Genomic DNA, 18,412 nt, shown 5'->3' on the forward strand with positions numbered 1-18,412 from the left:
TATTAAAATGTCTCTTTTTTGAGACTTTAGGATCACTTTTCGCCTTACCATCACATTTTATGGTAAATACTAGTGAATGAAAAATAAATCTAATGATACCAAATTTTTTTTATAATTTTGTCATAATTTCTTAGGTGACTTGTTGTGGTTTTTTTTTTTTTTTTTTTTGATAAGATGACTTGTTGTGGTTAATGTATAATAAAAGTAATAATAGTGCTAGGTTAAAGTGAAAGTAACATTCTTATAAATAAATAAATAAAAAAGTAAAAGTAATCTTATTTCAATCACTACTTAGCATTTTATCAAGTTATATAAAAAAAATCTTTCTAAAAAAAAAGTTATAAAAAAATTTGTAAAAACTTTTATAAACAAGATAAATTTACACAACACACAAGTCCAAACGGAATTTTACTGTTAATGAATAAACGAAAACAAAATTTGATAGAAAGCCAAGTCCAAACGCCATGACCATGATGACAACGATGATGATTCCATCGTCAAGATTGACCCCAGCTCCGCTACAACTTTCAACTCTCAATTTTCTGAATTTTCATTTCTATTTCTTGGTTATTTTTGCTAACCTAGTTGAGAGAATTCATGATTACTTGTATTAAATTGTGTTTCTTTGGTTACCCAATTCGTAGGGCTCGTTTGGTAGCAGTGTTTAAGTATTGCTGTTTAGTTTTCAGTGTTGTGAAAATACAGGTTTGAGTGTTATAAAAATACGTGTTAGAAGTATTATTGTTATTTAAATACTGAAAACTATTCTTTAAACAACGGTATTAAACATAGCCTAGTTTCTTGTTTACTTGATATTGGTGGTTTATAGATCATGTCTTTGTCAGTAGTACTAGCCTTTTGTAGTGTTGGGGGATTCTTGGTTGTTCTTAATTTTTAATTTTTTGTTTAGCGATAATTTGGGAATTCGAGCTCCCACAGTTGGCAAATGTGTTTAAGGAACTTAGTATAACAACAACAAGAAGCATTAGTCTCAAATTTTGGGGTCAACTATGGATCCTTACCACAATAAACCAAGTTAGATATACAATTGGGGATACCCCATTGAAGTGGTGGATGAGAACTTTTACTCAATAGAGAAAACTGAAAAACTGAAGGAAAGAAGAAGAAATTCATTTTAGTAGCGGTCTTAGCAAATGAGAAATTTTACCCAATATAGAGTTTCAAGTTGATAGACCATGACATGTCATTCTATTTCAAACCATTAGAATAATAGGTAAATTATTAGGTTCACCATTTTCTAATAGTTTAAACTTTTGGAACAACTAATAGTTCATCATTGTATTAAAGTAAGTGGTCTTGAGTTCAAATATTATCTCTACTTTACCTCCCATTTAAGAAAGTTAAAAATCACTTGTGTTAAATCCTAAATTTTTTTTAATCCTAAAATTGTTGAAGCCTCATATTTATCAAGTGAGGTTACTTATTTGTGCCTTCCATGATTGTAGATCACTAAAATTGATTGAAAATTTTTATTTGTGAAAGTCATCTATATCCACATTGTTATTTATGGGCATAGGCATGTTTGTAGGATGTATATCAATTAATTGATATATTCTAAATATATTATGTTCACTACTGTTGAGAGTGGACTAGTGGCCTTAGATCCTGGGTTCGAGTCCTTTCCCCACTAGGGAAGTGGTGCTGCCCTTTATACTTCATAAAAATGAGGTCTTGCTCGGAGACGGTTAAGGGGTGCCACAATCCCCTCCTAACCATTTTTCTTTTCACCAAAAAAAAAAAAAAATGCTATGTTTTTCTGTCAATTAACACTTTTGACATTTTTTTAGTTATCTGTAACTCACTGCTTGGAATTATACAGCTTACATCTATGTTTATTTGGCTCTCAATAATTTCTTTACTCTTATTCTCTTCTTCCATTTGCTTCTTTTGTATAATTTCATATCTAAACCTGTTCATAATTGAGCTTGAGATAGGATACTTCTTTTGCGTATACATTTTCTTCGGGTAGTATTCAGCATTGACACCATCGTGAAACCTCTTTTGCTAGCAATGACCTAAAATGTTTCCTGCAACTTGAACTTCTTCATTTCCACTCAGTTCTTTGGTGAGTTTTGATTTCTTTGTGCCTTTTATGGTTAACCCCCCCCCCCCCCCCGGCACGGCTTTTCTCTCTTTTCTTTCTCTTTTTCTAATAATTTGTTTCTTTCACAAAACCTAGAGTTGTGAAATTTTTGCATCACAATGATTTATATCTTGGTTTCGAACATTTCAAACAAAATAGCTATCTTGGTCTCACAATTGCACCCAAGTTCTTTGAAAGTCAAAGGATTATGTCATGCAATCATTCCTTTGCTGCGTTTCACTTCCATTAATGAATTGATGATTGTTACAAACTAGGAAATTTTTTTTATGTGTAATGTAGTTTATGTGATTTGTTGCATTGCAAATCCAAAAGGTATAGCAAATGCCTAGAAATCGTTGATAGGACAGGAAGAGAAAGCTTGTTGTGTTCTTTGAAAGAGAGAAAAAGGAAAAGAAAGAGGCGGGGGATTTTCAAAGGCAGTTGAAGTTTTTTTTTTTTTGGTAGATGAACAAAAGGCAGTTGAAGACATTATTAATGATTTTAGATGTAACCATTTTTAAAAATGAATAATAATAAATGAAGATTGAAAATGTAATCTAAAAAAATTTAGTGGGAACCACATCTTCAAAATTCATGACTTTGCGAATGGATTTGCATCATGAGGTATATGAGGGTTTCAATAAGTTCACAAATGACTTATAAATTCTCTAAGCACTAATGAGATTTCTCAATACATTACCAAATGTTGTGAATTCTCTACAACTGTTTGTGTTCCTTGGCTGAAACCAAAATGATCATGTTATGCAGCATTGCAATAATTCACTACTATACGCTAGAAAAGACTAGGTGGTTTTGCCTTAGATCCTTTTAAATTGGAACTAATTATGCAATTTTCATCATTCCATTAAAAAACAAGAGAAGCTATTCTAAACTTTATTTATCTTCTTATTATTACCATTCTAACCCATTTGAGCAAAGTTTTTCTATTGGAAATTTATATAACGTGACTCAAAAGACGCATATCTTGTTGATGCACAACAAAAAATGTATACCATAGTTACTCGGCTAGAGCCATTAAATGGTCAAGTCTTTTTTTTTTTTGAGAAACCAGACAAGAAGCCTGGGTTTTTATTGAATAAGAACAAGAACTTAATGAACATCAAATAACAAGAAGGAGGCAATATCCTTAGGTGGATCGTTGAGCCACACCTGGGTACCCTGACTGCCTATAGCTTTTTTCACTAAAGCATCGGCAACACAGTTACAAGAACGACTAACATGATTGAAAACAGAGGACTAAAAAACCATAGCTTGACAGCGAATGTCTCAACGACTTCTCCATAGGTTGATAATCCAGCACTACTTTGATTTAAAGCATTGATAACCACGGCTGAATCCCCTTCAAAAATTATTCTCTGCAGACCAATCTCAGCAGCAAATTCGACAGCTTTTCAACAGGCTAAGGCTTCCATTTCAGCAATGGTATGAGACAGCAGCACAGAGATAGAAAACGCGGCAACAAATTCACCTCTCCAGTCTCTAACAACTACTCTAATTCCAGCCGAATTTGTGGCTCTGAATATTGCAGCATCAAAGTTGACTTTGTGCTAGTTTAGCTCTAGAGGACACCATTGTTGCAGGATGGGGGAGCGAGCCACCACCGGGTCCAGTTCTTAAGTAGCCAAGAAATCTTGCAGCAAGTTACCTGCCAACGAGATGATATGAGCTGAAGGGTGCACTGGTCGGCCAAAATGGATAGCATTTCTCCGATTCCACAAGAACCAAGCTGATATAGCAAACACCTCCTTTCTGTAATCTTCTTGAACCTGAAAAACCGAGAGACTAAGTCACAAAAATTCAGGGGTTGGGGGGCACTCGATTAGTGGAAGCATTGGACTGAGCTCCAAGTACTCTTAACATCCTTGCAAGACCAAATGGCATGCAACAGATCTTTTGGGCAGAGTTGGAAAAGTTCAAACTTATTAGAGGATGTAATCTGCCGCCAAATAAAATGTCAAATCTTGTTAGGAACCCGTAGCCTTCAAACTCCCATCCAAAAATGTTTTTGAGTATCCACATTCGAGCTTCCTGCTTGACTGACAACATTAATACAAGGAGCTTATAGGCGCTGCTTGTGGTGAACAAACCCAATGAGGAGTAAGCCCAAGCAATTTTATCTGGAGGGCAGTGACGACTCAGTGGAATACCCAGGATGGCAGAAGCTTCATGAGGCAAGAAAAGCTAGTCCCAAGCAATTTCAAATGGTCAAGTCAATTGCTCTTATTTTCTTTAACAGGGATTTACTCAAAGAAACAAATATCTTATGTAATGTCTTAAAATATAAATGAATGCACACAGACATATGCCCAAGGCTTAAATAAGTCAAAAAAGGTATAAAGATAACATTTTTTCTGGTTTGGTTTTTAGATACAATAATGTCAGAATGGTTGGCTATTAGTAGAGTCCAAAAATGTCTATAAGATTAGAAAGCAAGAGTAGCCAGGGCCCCAAGATCTGCTATGACTCTCTTATGCACAACATACATAACCACTAGCATTCACCAACTTCCAAGCACTTGTGGTCTTCAATCAGCACAAAACTTTGCCAAGGGACTTTCTTTCTCAAAAAGAGGTCCTCCACTCTAGATATTGTTGAAATAAGTTTGCAAAAATCAAGCTGTATAGCCTTAGTTAATGCTTTTTGCACAGCCAGGCATCTAGCTACATGCCATTTGGTTGCATATGGAAGAACTGCAACAGCTTGCCATCACATGATTTGGCTTAATAGCCAAAACCACCCCATCCACACCATCTCTGCTAGTGTCCCTCAATTGTCAACAACATCCACAGCCCTCCAGAACTGGATACACTTGCCTTGGTACTTTCCTGCAGTCACTCTGATCTGCCTGATGTGCAATACAGGCTTATGTATACCTGCAATACAAAGCATTATCACTTCTTAAGCACACTCTTTTGCACCCTTCAACATCAATCTATACAAATTTGGATCCTCCATCCATTGAGCCAACCACTGCTTCAAAGAGCAAGGAGAAATTAACTCAGTTCCAAGGCTCAAATCTAATCCAAACAAGATAGCATGAGCACTTAAGGGATAAAAGATTCAAGTTTTCCTCTTCCTCATTGCATAAGACACACTGTCACTCACTATGTTTCATTTCACTATTTTGATTTGATGAGTAAGTCCTCATGTGTTCCACACAAAAATTATTAACTTCAAAGGAAGCTTCAATCCCCACAAAAATGTCTCCTATAACCTAAGTTCCCCTACTTTCAATGGTAGCTTATTTTGACCTTATATCATTGAGGCCATGTCAGCTTATCAATAGCTCCATACCTTGAGATAGGGGTGACTAAAATTTGACCAGACATCTCAGGAGAGTATCACTCCCTAACCTGGTGCTGTTTCCAAGTCGAAGCGTCAAGATAACTTTAAATTCCTATTAACAGATGCAGATTGTTTTGAATGACAAAAAAAATATAAGATTTTCAAAAAATGAATGACAATGATTATGAAAGCTTAACATCTTTCCACTATGATTATGATACATCCTTCTAAATAATAAACCCAACGGGAATAATATGAGAAAACTTTAATTCTAGATGTAATACAGCAATGATAGCAAGTAAAACAGGAGGGCTTACCAATCTAAGCCCTAAGCAGGCTACCTTCTACAACTTTCAACCTTGTCAACACAATTGTTTGCCTTCTCCAATCGATTACCGAAAAGATGAATATGTCTCGATGATATGCTTAGTAATATATAATCTAGTTTGTTGTATGGTCGGGTTCTCTACCGTCTATTGCCGTCCTTTTAATTTAAATTCTAGTCAAGTCTCTTTGCCGGGTATAATCCAATTAAGGTACGATTTGGAGATAGGACTTTTGGTTTGTGTCACTCTGCCTGTCCGGTAATGATCTAAAATGGGTATGGACAACCTTAAGCCAATAATTTGATTCGTAGTGAAAGTTATAGAAAGGTGGAAAAACTTTCAAGTACATTAAGAGGCAAAAGCACAAAAATCTTTTGGTAAAAACTTTTAAAATGTGAATTTTACATAATTCATGTCGTAGCAACGTTCTTTTAAACTCGATCAAGGTCTCATCAATGCTTCTACACAAGCAATACATAGGTGATAGGACAATGGTGTGAATGATGATTTCCTTACATTCCGTAACAAAAGCTACACATATCTGAGGCCATTTAGTACTACTTACTATTCCATATTCTATTATCATAAATCACTAATTCATCATGGCATGTCTAACAATTGAGCAATATATAGTCATTCAAAACATGTTGTGGTGACAGATAAATCAAAATTAAATGCTTTTAGCATAAAAGATTGTCTCCGGTGAGAGCTTTTTATTTAGTTGTTTATCACACACCTGTTTACATATGGGTACAAAAGCTTAGCTTCCTAATTATGCTAGCTTAAGAAAATTACCAAAACCACTACTGATGTAGATATAGATCCTTTTCAGTTGACCTACAAATCAATTATGAAGAATGTAGATGATATAGATCCTTTTCAGTTGAACCACGAATCACATTAACATCCTACTTTGAAAAGAATAAGAATTTCAGAGCAGATATATATTTATATAAATCATTTGGACTCTTTTAAACGTATAGCATTTTCTTTGGCCGACTAGTAAACAACCGCATAAAACCTTCAAGAAAGCAAGATGCTACATCTAGCTAGACTAATCATTGTGATTGTGATCTATACAAAACTTTAATTAAGAAGAAAAACAGTAACTTACGGGCAGTCAACAGAAAAAAGTTGATTAAGAAAAAAGACAAGGAGTTCAACAATCTTCAATGATGCCCCTTTTTGGAGTAAGTGCGAATAACGAAGATAAGCAATATACTATTTAGAATTTAAATCAAATCAAACTAAAGTACAAATATATACCAAAAGATAAAACAAATATGAATTAATTTGGATTCATTGACTCACAGAGTATTTGAAATTCCTGCTAATCACTGATCCCCTCACCACATTCGAAGTACTCCTCACAATCCGAGTCACCATGTAGCCTTTCAATCCTGTTTCGGTGTGCCACATCATTACAACTTCCTTCTCCACTAGGTCCAATCCCATTGTAATAGTCACGAGTTTGCTTTGCTTTGTTATCTTCTGCAACCACTACCGAATTGTCGAAATTATGATGGAGAATATCCAAGTCCTCATAAGGAATGATGCTGGTGTTGCTACTCTGAGCTATAGTTCGATTGAGTTCTTCTATGTCTTTCTTGTATACCATTCGGAACCCGCATTTCTTCACACCCAATCTTGAACCATCAGCTTCAATTTTAATGCCAATCTGAGTCAATTCATTTGCTTCACATTCGTTCAGTAATTTTATGTCCTTCTCCTTGTAGTATTGAGGAAGCAAATAGAATAGCCAAATATGATCCGAAGATAAATTAGCATCTAGGCCAGGAGGGCCTACTGTAGAAGACATTACTTTTCCATTTGCTATGAAATGACAAGCTCGTCTAAACTTGCCATGAGAAGAAAATGCAATGCAAACAGCAGTCCCCATACAGTCATCACACAAATGAGAAGAAGGTTCTTTTATTTTCACTTCCGCCCCAATACTTTGATGGATAAACCACTTCGGAATTACACTTCCAGGAATAATCATGTCATATCTCCAATTGAACCCTGGATGGTCATATCCACGGGGACGAAAGAGTCCCTAAAACATAAAAAGCAAGTTGTTTATAACACACACACACACACACACACACACACACAGAGAGAGAGAGAGAGAGAGAGACCTGATGGTGCTTTCTTATCACAGCCAAAAAGATGTCAATGAAATCTTGATTGTCAGCCAGTTTATTGCAATTTGAAAGATAAAACTCTCCTTTACAAAAAGAATTAGGTTTTTGGAAATCTAGTACCGTTTCCAGTGAGGTACAACCATCTCCCCAAATTTGTACGACATCTACTGGAAAATTTGGCAATAATCGAAAATTCATGCAATTCTCTAAACACATCCTTTCCAACTTACATAGTTGACTGATGCTATCAGGAAGGCAAACAAAACTATTCTCACTTAGATCTATTTCTTCTAAAGAGAATAAGCAACCAATATCATTAGGGATTTCCCTGAGATTGCAGTCTCGTAGATTCAATTCAGTCAAAGAACACAAACCCGATAGAGAGGACAACCCCACGGGATCTGTAATTTTTGGCCTTGAAGAAAAAGGGAGGAGATCATACCAAGATGTAGAGTTAAATGATGATAACCCCTTACATCCATTGAAAGATAGCACTTTAAGATTTTTTAAGAGACCAACGGAAGAAGGCACCTCTTTTATTGCAGTTCCACTCACATCTAGCTTCTCTACACTTTCAGCATTACCCACATTCTCAGGCAATCTATCAAGTCTTGAGCATCTCGAAATATTCACGTCTTTAAGCAACTTGAAATTAAAAATGACGCTTGGTAGACACGTAAGACTTTTACAATCTCTTACGTCCAATAAAACAAGGCTGGTCAAATGCCCAATTGATGTTGGTAGTTTAGCAATAGCAGTTCCACCCAAATAAAGCTTCAATACACGTTGCATGTTTTCTCCAAATTCTGGAATCTTTTTTAGTTTTGAGCAACCAGAAAGAATAAGATCCTCAAGAAACTCCATTTCGAACTTGCTTGGAAGAGTTTTGACATTGACATTTACACAACCTTTTAGATTGAGACGAGTAAGTCTATTATGAACCCAAGTTGAAGGGTGGATCTCATGTAAATTTAAACAATCTTCAAGAACCATTTCCTCAAGATTTGGGACTTTGATCAAATCAGGGGTCTGTTTAAGGTTTGTAGACCCATTCATTTGGATGATTTTCAACTTCTCAAAAGACTATTAAAAGCAAAAAAAAAAAAAAACAAAAAAAAAAAAAAAGAACAATTAGCTTCAACAAATACCTACAATTTAATGGAACTTAAATATAAACAAGTACAAGGATGCTTAAATTACCTTTGCTCCTTTCCAAAGTTGTTCAATGCGGCTACCACACATGTAAAGTTCAACAAGCTCACTTGATTGGAAATTCAATGGCAAAGATTTTGAAGGGTACCCACTCCACTCAAGAAATCTTAAGCTAATAGGAAGATGTTTGGGTTCGTGGAGAAGTTGAACATTACTAATTATAAGCAATTTAAGATGATGCATCTTTGAAAATGAATCAGGATTCCAATATACCTCTTTTGATTCAGGCAACTTTAGGACTATGCCTTGAATTGCTTCTGTTCCCTAATAATCATGAACAAAAGGGATTAGAGAATTGCAAAATGTATGACTACCAAAGCTACTATAATTTGAACATAAATAATATAATAGGGAATGTGCTCAAGTTTTTATATAACCTCTTACCGTATTATTTGTTAGTACATTGTTAATGTCTTCAAATAACCACAAAATGCCACGTTTTCCAGGCTCTTCAGGGCATTCTTCATGAATTATTTTCCTGGCCATGTCTTGTAATAAATCATGCATCCACACTTTAGAGGCTACTATTTTTATGAGAGATTTATCAACTAGAACCTCTAATCCAACATCAGGGTAAAGGCCAAAATAATTTAGTTTCTCTACTACACTATTTTTTTTCTCATGGTTAAAGAAAAATGCAATGTATAGAAATATTTTTTTCTCCGTTTCGTGTAGTCCATCATAACTTATTTTAAGTGCTTGGAATATTGCACGTTCAGGAAACTCTCTATTCTCATTAATGTACTTTTCCATTGATTGATGCTTCTATCCAACAAAAAGGAACCCAAAATCTCAATAGCTAAAGGAAGGCCTTTAGTATATTGTACAATATCTTTGGATAGCTCCAGATAATCTTCGGAAGGATGGCCTTTATTAAAAGCTTTCAAACTCAAAAGATGAAGAGCTTCATCATCATTCAATCCTTTAACTTCATATATTTCATCTACTCTAAGTACACGTAGTAAATGTCTATCCCTTGTTGTTATGATAATTCTACTACCAAAACCAAACCATTCACGCTTCCCAACTAACTTTTTCAACTGGTCTAATTGATCTACATCATCACAAACAATAAGAATTCTGTTACAACGTAATTTATTCCTAATCACGGAAACTCCCTCTTCAACATCTTGTATACTTACACTTTCATTTAATATTTTTCTAATAAGAAATTGTTGCAATGGAATTAAACTCTCTTTTTCACAAACCTCCCTAACATTAGAGAGAAAGCAACAACCTTCAAACTCCTTCGAAACCATTTCAAAAACGACTCTAGCAAGAGTTGTTTTACCTATTCCCCCCATCCCCCAAACCCCTATAATGCGAACATCATTAGACCCTATAGCCAAACATGACTCCAATTCCTTCACTCTAGATCCTATTCCTACAAGGTCTTCAATATCATCTAAGAATGCATAATTTAATTTATGCCATACTTCTCCCACAATATTTTGGATAAGCTGTGCTTCAGAACTGCAATGAAGAGAGAATGATATTTAGTGAGTACCACCCATAAATAGGACCAAAAAGAAAGTAGGCATCCAATGTTCTATTTTGTTGACTAAAACAAGAAAAAGTAGATAACTGGTGCAAGGAAAACTTGAAAGAAACACAAAAATTAGTAAGATCAAGTAAAAATAAAAAAGAAGTGTGAACATCTTTGTTGCTTTACTTAAAGTTCAAAACAAGGCTTAAGATAAGAAGAGTATTTATTTGAAGTTTGAACATCTAAAAGCAAGTAATATGTCAAATTGGATTACCTATCCTGTAGGTGCCACCCTTTGAGATTTGCCACTTCTTCTAAAGCAACTTTCCATGTTTGCACTTTCTCTATATTGTCCTTGAAACGTTCTTCATGTTTAAAAAAGGCTTGGGCAAAGGCACCTGTTTGTTTTCGTACATCAGATGGGTCCACATCATAAAATATTGGCAAAACAGTCGTGATCGTCTCTTTCAAGCATCCAATTATCTTTGTAAGTTCATCCAAGCACCATGTTGATGACGCAAAGTTTCTTGAGAGAATGACAATTGCAAATCTCGATTCTTTTATTGCTTTCAAAAGCTCCGGTGAAATAGATTTTCCTATCTTAAGATTTTCCTCGTCTCTAAAGGTAACTATGCCCCTTTGTTTCAAAGCAACATATAGATGGTCTGTAAAACTAGTGCGGGTGTCCTCACCTCTAAAACTAAGAAAGACATCATATTTCCACCGAGGTGTTGAAGATGAAAGTGATGATGAAGAGGAGGCCTTCTGAGAGCTAATGGAAGACATTGGAAATACGTTGGCGGCAAGTATTGAACTACAATAAAGAAAAATAAATAAATAAATAAATAAAAGATGTAGTTTTCAATTAAAATTGACAGAAAAAGTAAAAGAAAATAAATTAGAGAAAAAAGGAAATATTTTATATGGATGTTTTATTTTAAGGAGGGAGTGAAAAGATAGAAAAAAGAGATGGACGTGTATAAATTGAAACCTTATGGATTTGAGAAATGAATTTGCAGTAGTGATTGTAAAGCTCAAAAATATCTTAGAAACAACACATGATTCAATTCCTATTATATAATTTCTTTTTTAATAAAGGAATGACTATTATTTTTTCTTTTGTTTGAGTATGTGAAAGAGAGACGAAAGACATTGATAAAATAAACTAAGGTCACAACAACCTTTCAACCACGCTCAATTTGCTAATTACCTCGCACCATTTAATTAAATTTTTTTTAAATAATAAGACGAAAAAAAACAAGCTATTGGCAACGATCCTAGCCTTACTGGGCATTCACACATCCTCTGTTTTCGGTGAAGTCAACATTTTTTGTTTGTTTATTTTTTATACAAAGTAGATAACTCACGTTATTATGATTATTATTGATGCAGAACTTTATTTAACTAACGTTAAATTATTACAAAAGCATCCTCTGTGTTTGTAATTTAACAATCACAGTTCGTATAAGACTAGACAAATTCAGATACTATAAAACAAAAGGTCAAAACCCAGTACAAAAAAATCTGTATGTTCCTCCTCCCCTTTCCCTCTGCTTTCTCATCATCTAAAAGAGAAATCGAAACATATAGATAAATATAAAATGAATGAAAGATAGAAATAAAACAGAGAATTCACACAAAACATTGCATAAGAGAAGAGATAGGACCTTGAGGATGCGAGTAGGCTTGAGCGATTTGGTGGTAGAAAAAACTTTGTGTGTGCTCAGTTTGAGAGAGAAAAAAAATAGAGTGACAATAATTGAAGAGAAACACTATTATAGTTAAAGTTGGAGAGTCAAGGAAAGTTGTATGAACTAGGAAGCTTCGTCATTGGAATTGCTTTTACTCGTGGGACCGAATAATTCATCTTTTTGTTTTTAGTTTATTGGCTTTTGTTTTTTAGTTGGAAGATTCCTCTCCATTATGTTCAATAGTCTACAAAGCAAACGAAAAGAGGAGTAAAATACGAAGAAGAGTACTTTGCCCATGTGAGTCATCCACCATTATTAAACTCACTTTTCTTGACTTCTGTATATCTTATTTTGCTGTTGATCTATGCTTTTACTGTACTTTTAACAAAAAAAATTTCAGTTTTAACAAATAAGCAGATCCCAAATAACCCTTAGTGTTAGGTTAAAGTGAAAACAATGTTACCATTAATTATTAATTTATAAGTAATGTTAATGACAAAAGTCAAAAACTTACTCATAAATTAATTATTTATTGGTAGATGGAATTTGGCCACAATAAATATAAAACTATCATACCATAATCATGGAAATTGTTGTGAGCTTTTATTCAGGAAGCTTTTTTTTTTTTTTTTTTTTTTTATACAAGATAAAATTCTACTTTAGCCTAATCTAAGTGTAAATATGTGTGAAACTCCCTCCTGAAGACTTGAAACCCAACATTTACCTCCTACACCCCACAAGTTTTTATATTTGTAGAGTGACCATTGCACTAAAGGTGTACAGTGGTATTCAGGAAGCTTATTGAGACTAGGAAAAGAAGATTCATTTAAATAACTAATGAAATTTCAATTAGGAATCAGAACATTTATAAAGAGGCCTCCATAATAGTATTAAAAAAAAAGTGATGTAGTACAACTACAATTAGATAAACAATACTAACAAACTAGTTAATAAATAACTAAATTCGTTAACTAGTTTGTTACGAAAGACACATGAAAAAACGGATTCAAATCTTCTAGATTTCCTAGGGTACTCTACCAATGGATTTTCAATCCTAACCACTCTTTTATGATTTTAAGGTCTAGATTCTGCCATGTGAACATTCCACTAACAATAGTCTTAAAATAATAAAATAATGTTGCAAACAAAACAGTTAAGATTATTATTATGTGGCGTTTGGTATGGGGGAATGTTTTAAGATTCCTAGGAATGTTTAAAGATTCCTATGTTTGGTTGCAAATTATGCTTGGGAATCAGATGCCAGGGAATCTGGATTCCCCTCTTAAACCCCTCTCAGTGGGAATGTGGATTCCCTTTAAAACAGGTAGGAATCCAGATTCCCAAGCTTAAAATAAATTATATTTTTTATAAATTTACAATTTTAACCCTTTTTCCTTATCATTTAAACAATTAAGATAAACTATAAACAAATTATCAATATCTTTTCTTTTGTCTTTATCTTTTCCCGCCAAAACAATATAAGGATAAACAACCCTGTTAATATATTTTTTAACAAAGTTCTATTTAGATTTTACGTGTGAAAAAAAAAGTTTGAAGGAGACTCTCCATTATTGCCAGGTATTCTTTTTTACTTTTTTTTTTTTTTTTGAGAAATCACATTTACCGTTGTGTGTATTGTTCAACAAAACTTTAATGAATTTATTTTCATGAGAATTTGTTAATGTTTCTATCCGTATCTCAGATCTTAGTTTTGTTTAGTTTCTAGAAATATAGATCTAATTAGTAGCTTCATGTAGTTTTTTTTTTTTTTTTTGGATTTATAGCTTTGTTTCTAGATTCATATGTTACAGTACATGTCAATAATTTGTATCCTCTCTAGTGCTTTTGATTTTGATTTTACAATGATACAAAATGCATAAATTTTTAACAACCCATGAATAAAATTGCATTCATATACTATTCACCAAAATGGTTTTTAAAATGGTACTATTCAGCAAATTTTCGCCAACAACGTGCTTCTAGATGATACACGGTCCTTTTTTTTTTTTTTTTTTTTTGAGTGAAGAGATGGAACATGATACACGGTCTTAAAGTCTAACTTCTCCTCCACTTTTCCAAAAAAAAAAGAGTCTAACTTCTCCACCTCATCACCTTCCCTGAACCTTGCGTCTTTTGCACCTATTCTATCACGTAGCACCTGTGACTCTCTTTCTTCTAGATCTGCCACGCTGGTATATGACTCTATGTGTGCAACTAATCTAAGACAAAATAATTCTCTGCCGCTATAATATTAGTAGCTGTTTTATGATGCTTGTAATTTCGTTTGTAATTAATTGTTTAGCTGTTTTATGATTCATTGGTTTGATATTATTGTGAGAATATATAATGGAGGAAACTCATTTTACTCTTTTTGCACTGGTCATTTACGGGCAATAGCTAGTCTAAGATTAAAAACAACAGATTTTTTTAGCTAATAAGAATTTATTAGTAAGTATCCCAAGTAGTTTTCTTCCATTATATTAGTTACATAGCTATATGTCACACTGGTAGCTAGTTTAGTAGCAGTTGTTTTCATAATTTGTAATTTTCTTAAATGTCAAGTTTTTATTTCTTGTGTATGATTGCAGTGATGGCTCGACCACCAAGGAATCATAAAAAGAAAATTTTAGTTGTGTTGCTACATCAATTAGATTTACTACGTCAAATGTGGATGATGTTAGTGCACATGTGTGCAATATCATTGATTAAAAACGTCAATGTCATATTAATTCTAAAATATTTTTTTTATCTATTTATTTAGAGGAAGATATTTTTAATAGTTTATATATATTTTTCATTATTTATTTAAAGGAAGTTTTTTTTAAAGGACTTAGTATTTCACATTCAAATCTAAGGACAAAATGAGAAAAATAAATAATTCACTTAAGATTCCTGGGAATATACCAAACATTATCATCTCACATTCCTAGGAATCTCCAAATGAAACCAAACATAGGAATAAATACATTCCTAGGAATGTGATTCCTAAGAATCTTGATGCCAGAAGTAATGTGGATTCCCCCGTACCAAACGCCACATTAATGAAATGTTGACATGACAAAATCTAGACAATTAAATTATTAAAGAATGGTTAAGATTTAAAGAAATCTATTTGGCAAAGTACTATAGAAAATCTATAGGATCTAAATCCCAAAAAAAGTACAAAAAAAAGAGAAATTATTGTGTAATCCTAACCAATAAGAAGAAGACAGATCATTAAAAACTGACGATGTAAGCTAACCTGCCATGTCACCCATTATGTCTAACGTCCCTTTAACCCCGTCAGTTCTTCTGAGAGTGTTTTCAAATTTTGTTTTTTAGACCAAATTCAAATTTGAGATGTAAATGGCAGGATCTGAAACCTTTCTTCAAAATTTGTTTTATGGAATATCACATATTTCCCAACACCGAACAAAATGTATTTTTGGTGAAATCGCCTCCAACATCCCACTCACCAGCAACGGCAACCTCAGCACTGCCTTGCTTATCACCGCACGCCTCCTCTACGTTTTCTCTATCGTAATCCCTCGCCTCCTCATCCTGGATATACAAAATGCTTTGATGGGTAATCCAAATTTTTAGATTTGAGAGGTATGTTGTTCCTTTAACAAAGGATGATAATGCTTCAAGAAGATTCAAGCGATGAATAGGGTGAGTTCTATTTTCCCTTTCTTTTTGTAGGATGAAATTCCCGGATTTCTTAGCCCATGACATTTTATGCCATAGGTGTTCTTGGTGATCTTTTATTTTGTTTTTCTTTAGTTTCCATTGATATCCATGTTGATCTCTTTGATGATTTTTCTTTTGGGTATTTACGTATTTATGGCCAATTAATTTCACAATTCATGTTCATTCCTCCTATGATCGACTCATTGTAATCAACTCGTTTGATAAAATGCCCCAATGAAAAGACCACGTCATCTTTAAAGAATTTGGGTATAGGCTTTTTATTCAACTTGTTTATTTCCATGAGAAAAGCTTAGTTCAATCATCAAGACTCATTCTTGGACCTCGTTACCACGTGAACTCTTAAGTGTTGTTTACCTTAAATTTGCAAGTAATTTCAGTTGCTATATCTGAGGTGCAATGCTCTATATATTATATCAAGATTAGTGCCATGACCATGCTATAAGTTTTATTCTTTGTTTACGAGTGTTGTGATAATTATAGGCATACATGCATGAGCAAGGAGTCTGGTCATATTTTCAATTGGCGACCAATCGCATGGAATGAATGTCAATGACAAAGCAAGAGAGAATTGAATCCCTGAAATAAAGTTTAGTGTGCATTATGGTTTCCTAACTTCAACAGATATGGTGAAAATTTGGATAGGCAAAAACTTTTGAACTTTGAATATTGGCTATTTAGATATTGACTTTTATGCCTTGTATGAAGTTCAAGTTATCCTTACCATGGAAAAAAATCTTATTTTCACGGCCAAAGGTAATGACTGATAGTATAAAGGCTTGTCAATCTAATTGACAGTAATAATAATTGACATTTGTGCTAGCAAACTTGTGTGCATTTTAATGTACTTTTGAATACAGTTAATGATGCAATGGTAAATATTGGATAGTTTAAACCATGAAGTAGTTAGACAATAGATTTTTATTGATGAACAATAATTTAGTGATTCTGTGTTATGATTCGGACAAACCTGGAAGGCATTTGCATTTTGGAAGATGCTTGGAGTAGAGGGAATCTCGGCTTGCCAAAGATGAGGATGAGGAATAGGCCAAAGATGAGGATCAGCAACTTGAACATGAAGGAGCTATCATTATTGGCTTTGGATGAGATGGATTCATGAGTTAGAGATAAAAATTATTAATAGCTTATTTCCTAGACTTTCTGAAGTGTAGAGGAGCATTGGGTTGTTTGCTAGTTTTTTTATCTAGCTTATGTTATGAGTTGGGTGTTTATCATAAGTTGTATCGTACATATGTCATGTACTGTATGCTATTTAAAGAGAAACAAATTAATAGAGATGAAAGCAGAAAATTAGAACTCAAATTCTTTTTCCCTCACAATTTCATGAGGCTAGTTCATAACATTCTATAGCGTATATTAATTTAATGGTTGTTATAATGACAGGGAGCATTTGAAGTTATTTTAGGTTGAAATGTCTGGCTATGAACATTGGATGGCTATTACCAGGCAACTATTGCTTCTTACGAAGAATGATGATCCATATTTTTACGCTTGCATTTCAACTTTGAGCATTGCAGCAACTATCTTTGGAATTGCGGCTTCTTACTCCCAAGTTGGTTTCCGAAAGTATTTTCAGTACTAGTCATTCCTAGAGCAGCTGTAACAACCCATCCAAAGCTTACTGCATGTCTTGAGCAACAAGATTTTAAAATAAGTTCAATTTTTTTTTTCGTCTCTCTTCTATTATAGTCATTTACAACCAATCTCTTTTCCCTCTATTATCACATAAACAAGAAAGAGATCAAAAAAGATTCTTACAACTAAAGAAAAGAAATTTCCCTCTACTATGCGGATATAAACAAAGAGTGAAAAAAAATAAAAATAAATAAATAATACCCTCTTCTGATTAAAGACTACAAGAGAGTTCAACTTAGGGGGAGGGGAAAAATCTCCCTATCCTTCCCATCTACATTGACATTGACCTGATTATCTTAGATGAATAAATCTAAATGTTCCAATTTGGACTTCAATCCTAGCAATTTTACTTTTTTCTCCCACTGTTGCTTCAGCTTAGCCTCTAGCCCTCAACCTTCATTCATGGGGAAACTTCGACTGCTCTAATTTGGGCATCAATGCTACTTACCTCTGCAAGTAAAAACTCATGAATATTAATTAAAAAAAGAAGTTGCACATGGTTGCTAAAAGTAATATGCATGTGACATCAACTCTAATGGAACTAAACAAGAGATGCATGCATTGTTGCATTTGCTTCTTATTCAAATCGATTCTACATCAGTAAAACCCAACAAACCATTTTAATTTACACCATACAAACATCCATAGTTATCATTAAGTTGCATTTTTCTTAAAACACCTCATATGCAAAATTATAAAACACATGAACACATGAAAATAGGAAAAAGAAACTATGCTCTTACAAGTGCCTCATTCAGGCCAAAGCATATATTTCCCCCTTCTAAATCCACTTCCCACCC

General features: G+C 33.7%; 1 pseudogene; it reads right to left on the bottom strand.

The window, feature by feature from the left end:
- Nucleotides 1-3,035: 3,035 nt before the first annotated feature.
- On the bottom strand, nt 3,036-12,355 carry LOC142637394 (TMV resistance protein N-like; annotated as a pseudogene).
- Nucleotides 12,356-18,412: the final 6,057 nt, after the last annotated feature.

This window comes from Castanea sativa, chromosome 5, assembly GCF_040712315.1.
Source record: "Castanea sativa cultivar Marrone di Chiusa Pesio chromosome 5, ASM4071231v1".
NCBI classification, from domain to species: domain Eukaryota; kingdom Viridiplantae; phylum Streptophyta; class Magnoliopsida; order Fagales; family Fagaceae; genus Castanea; species Castanea sativa.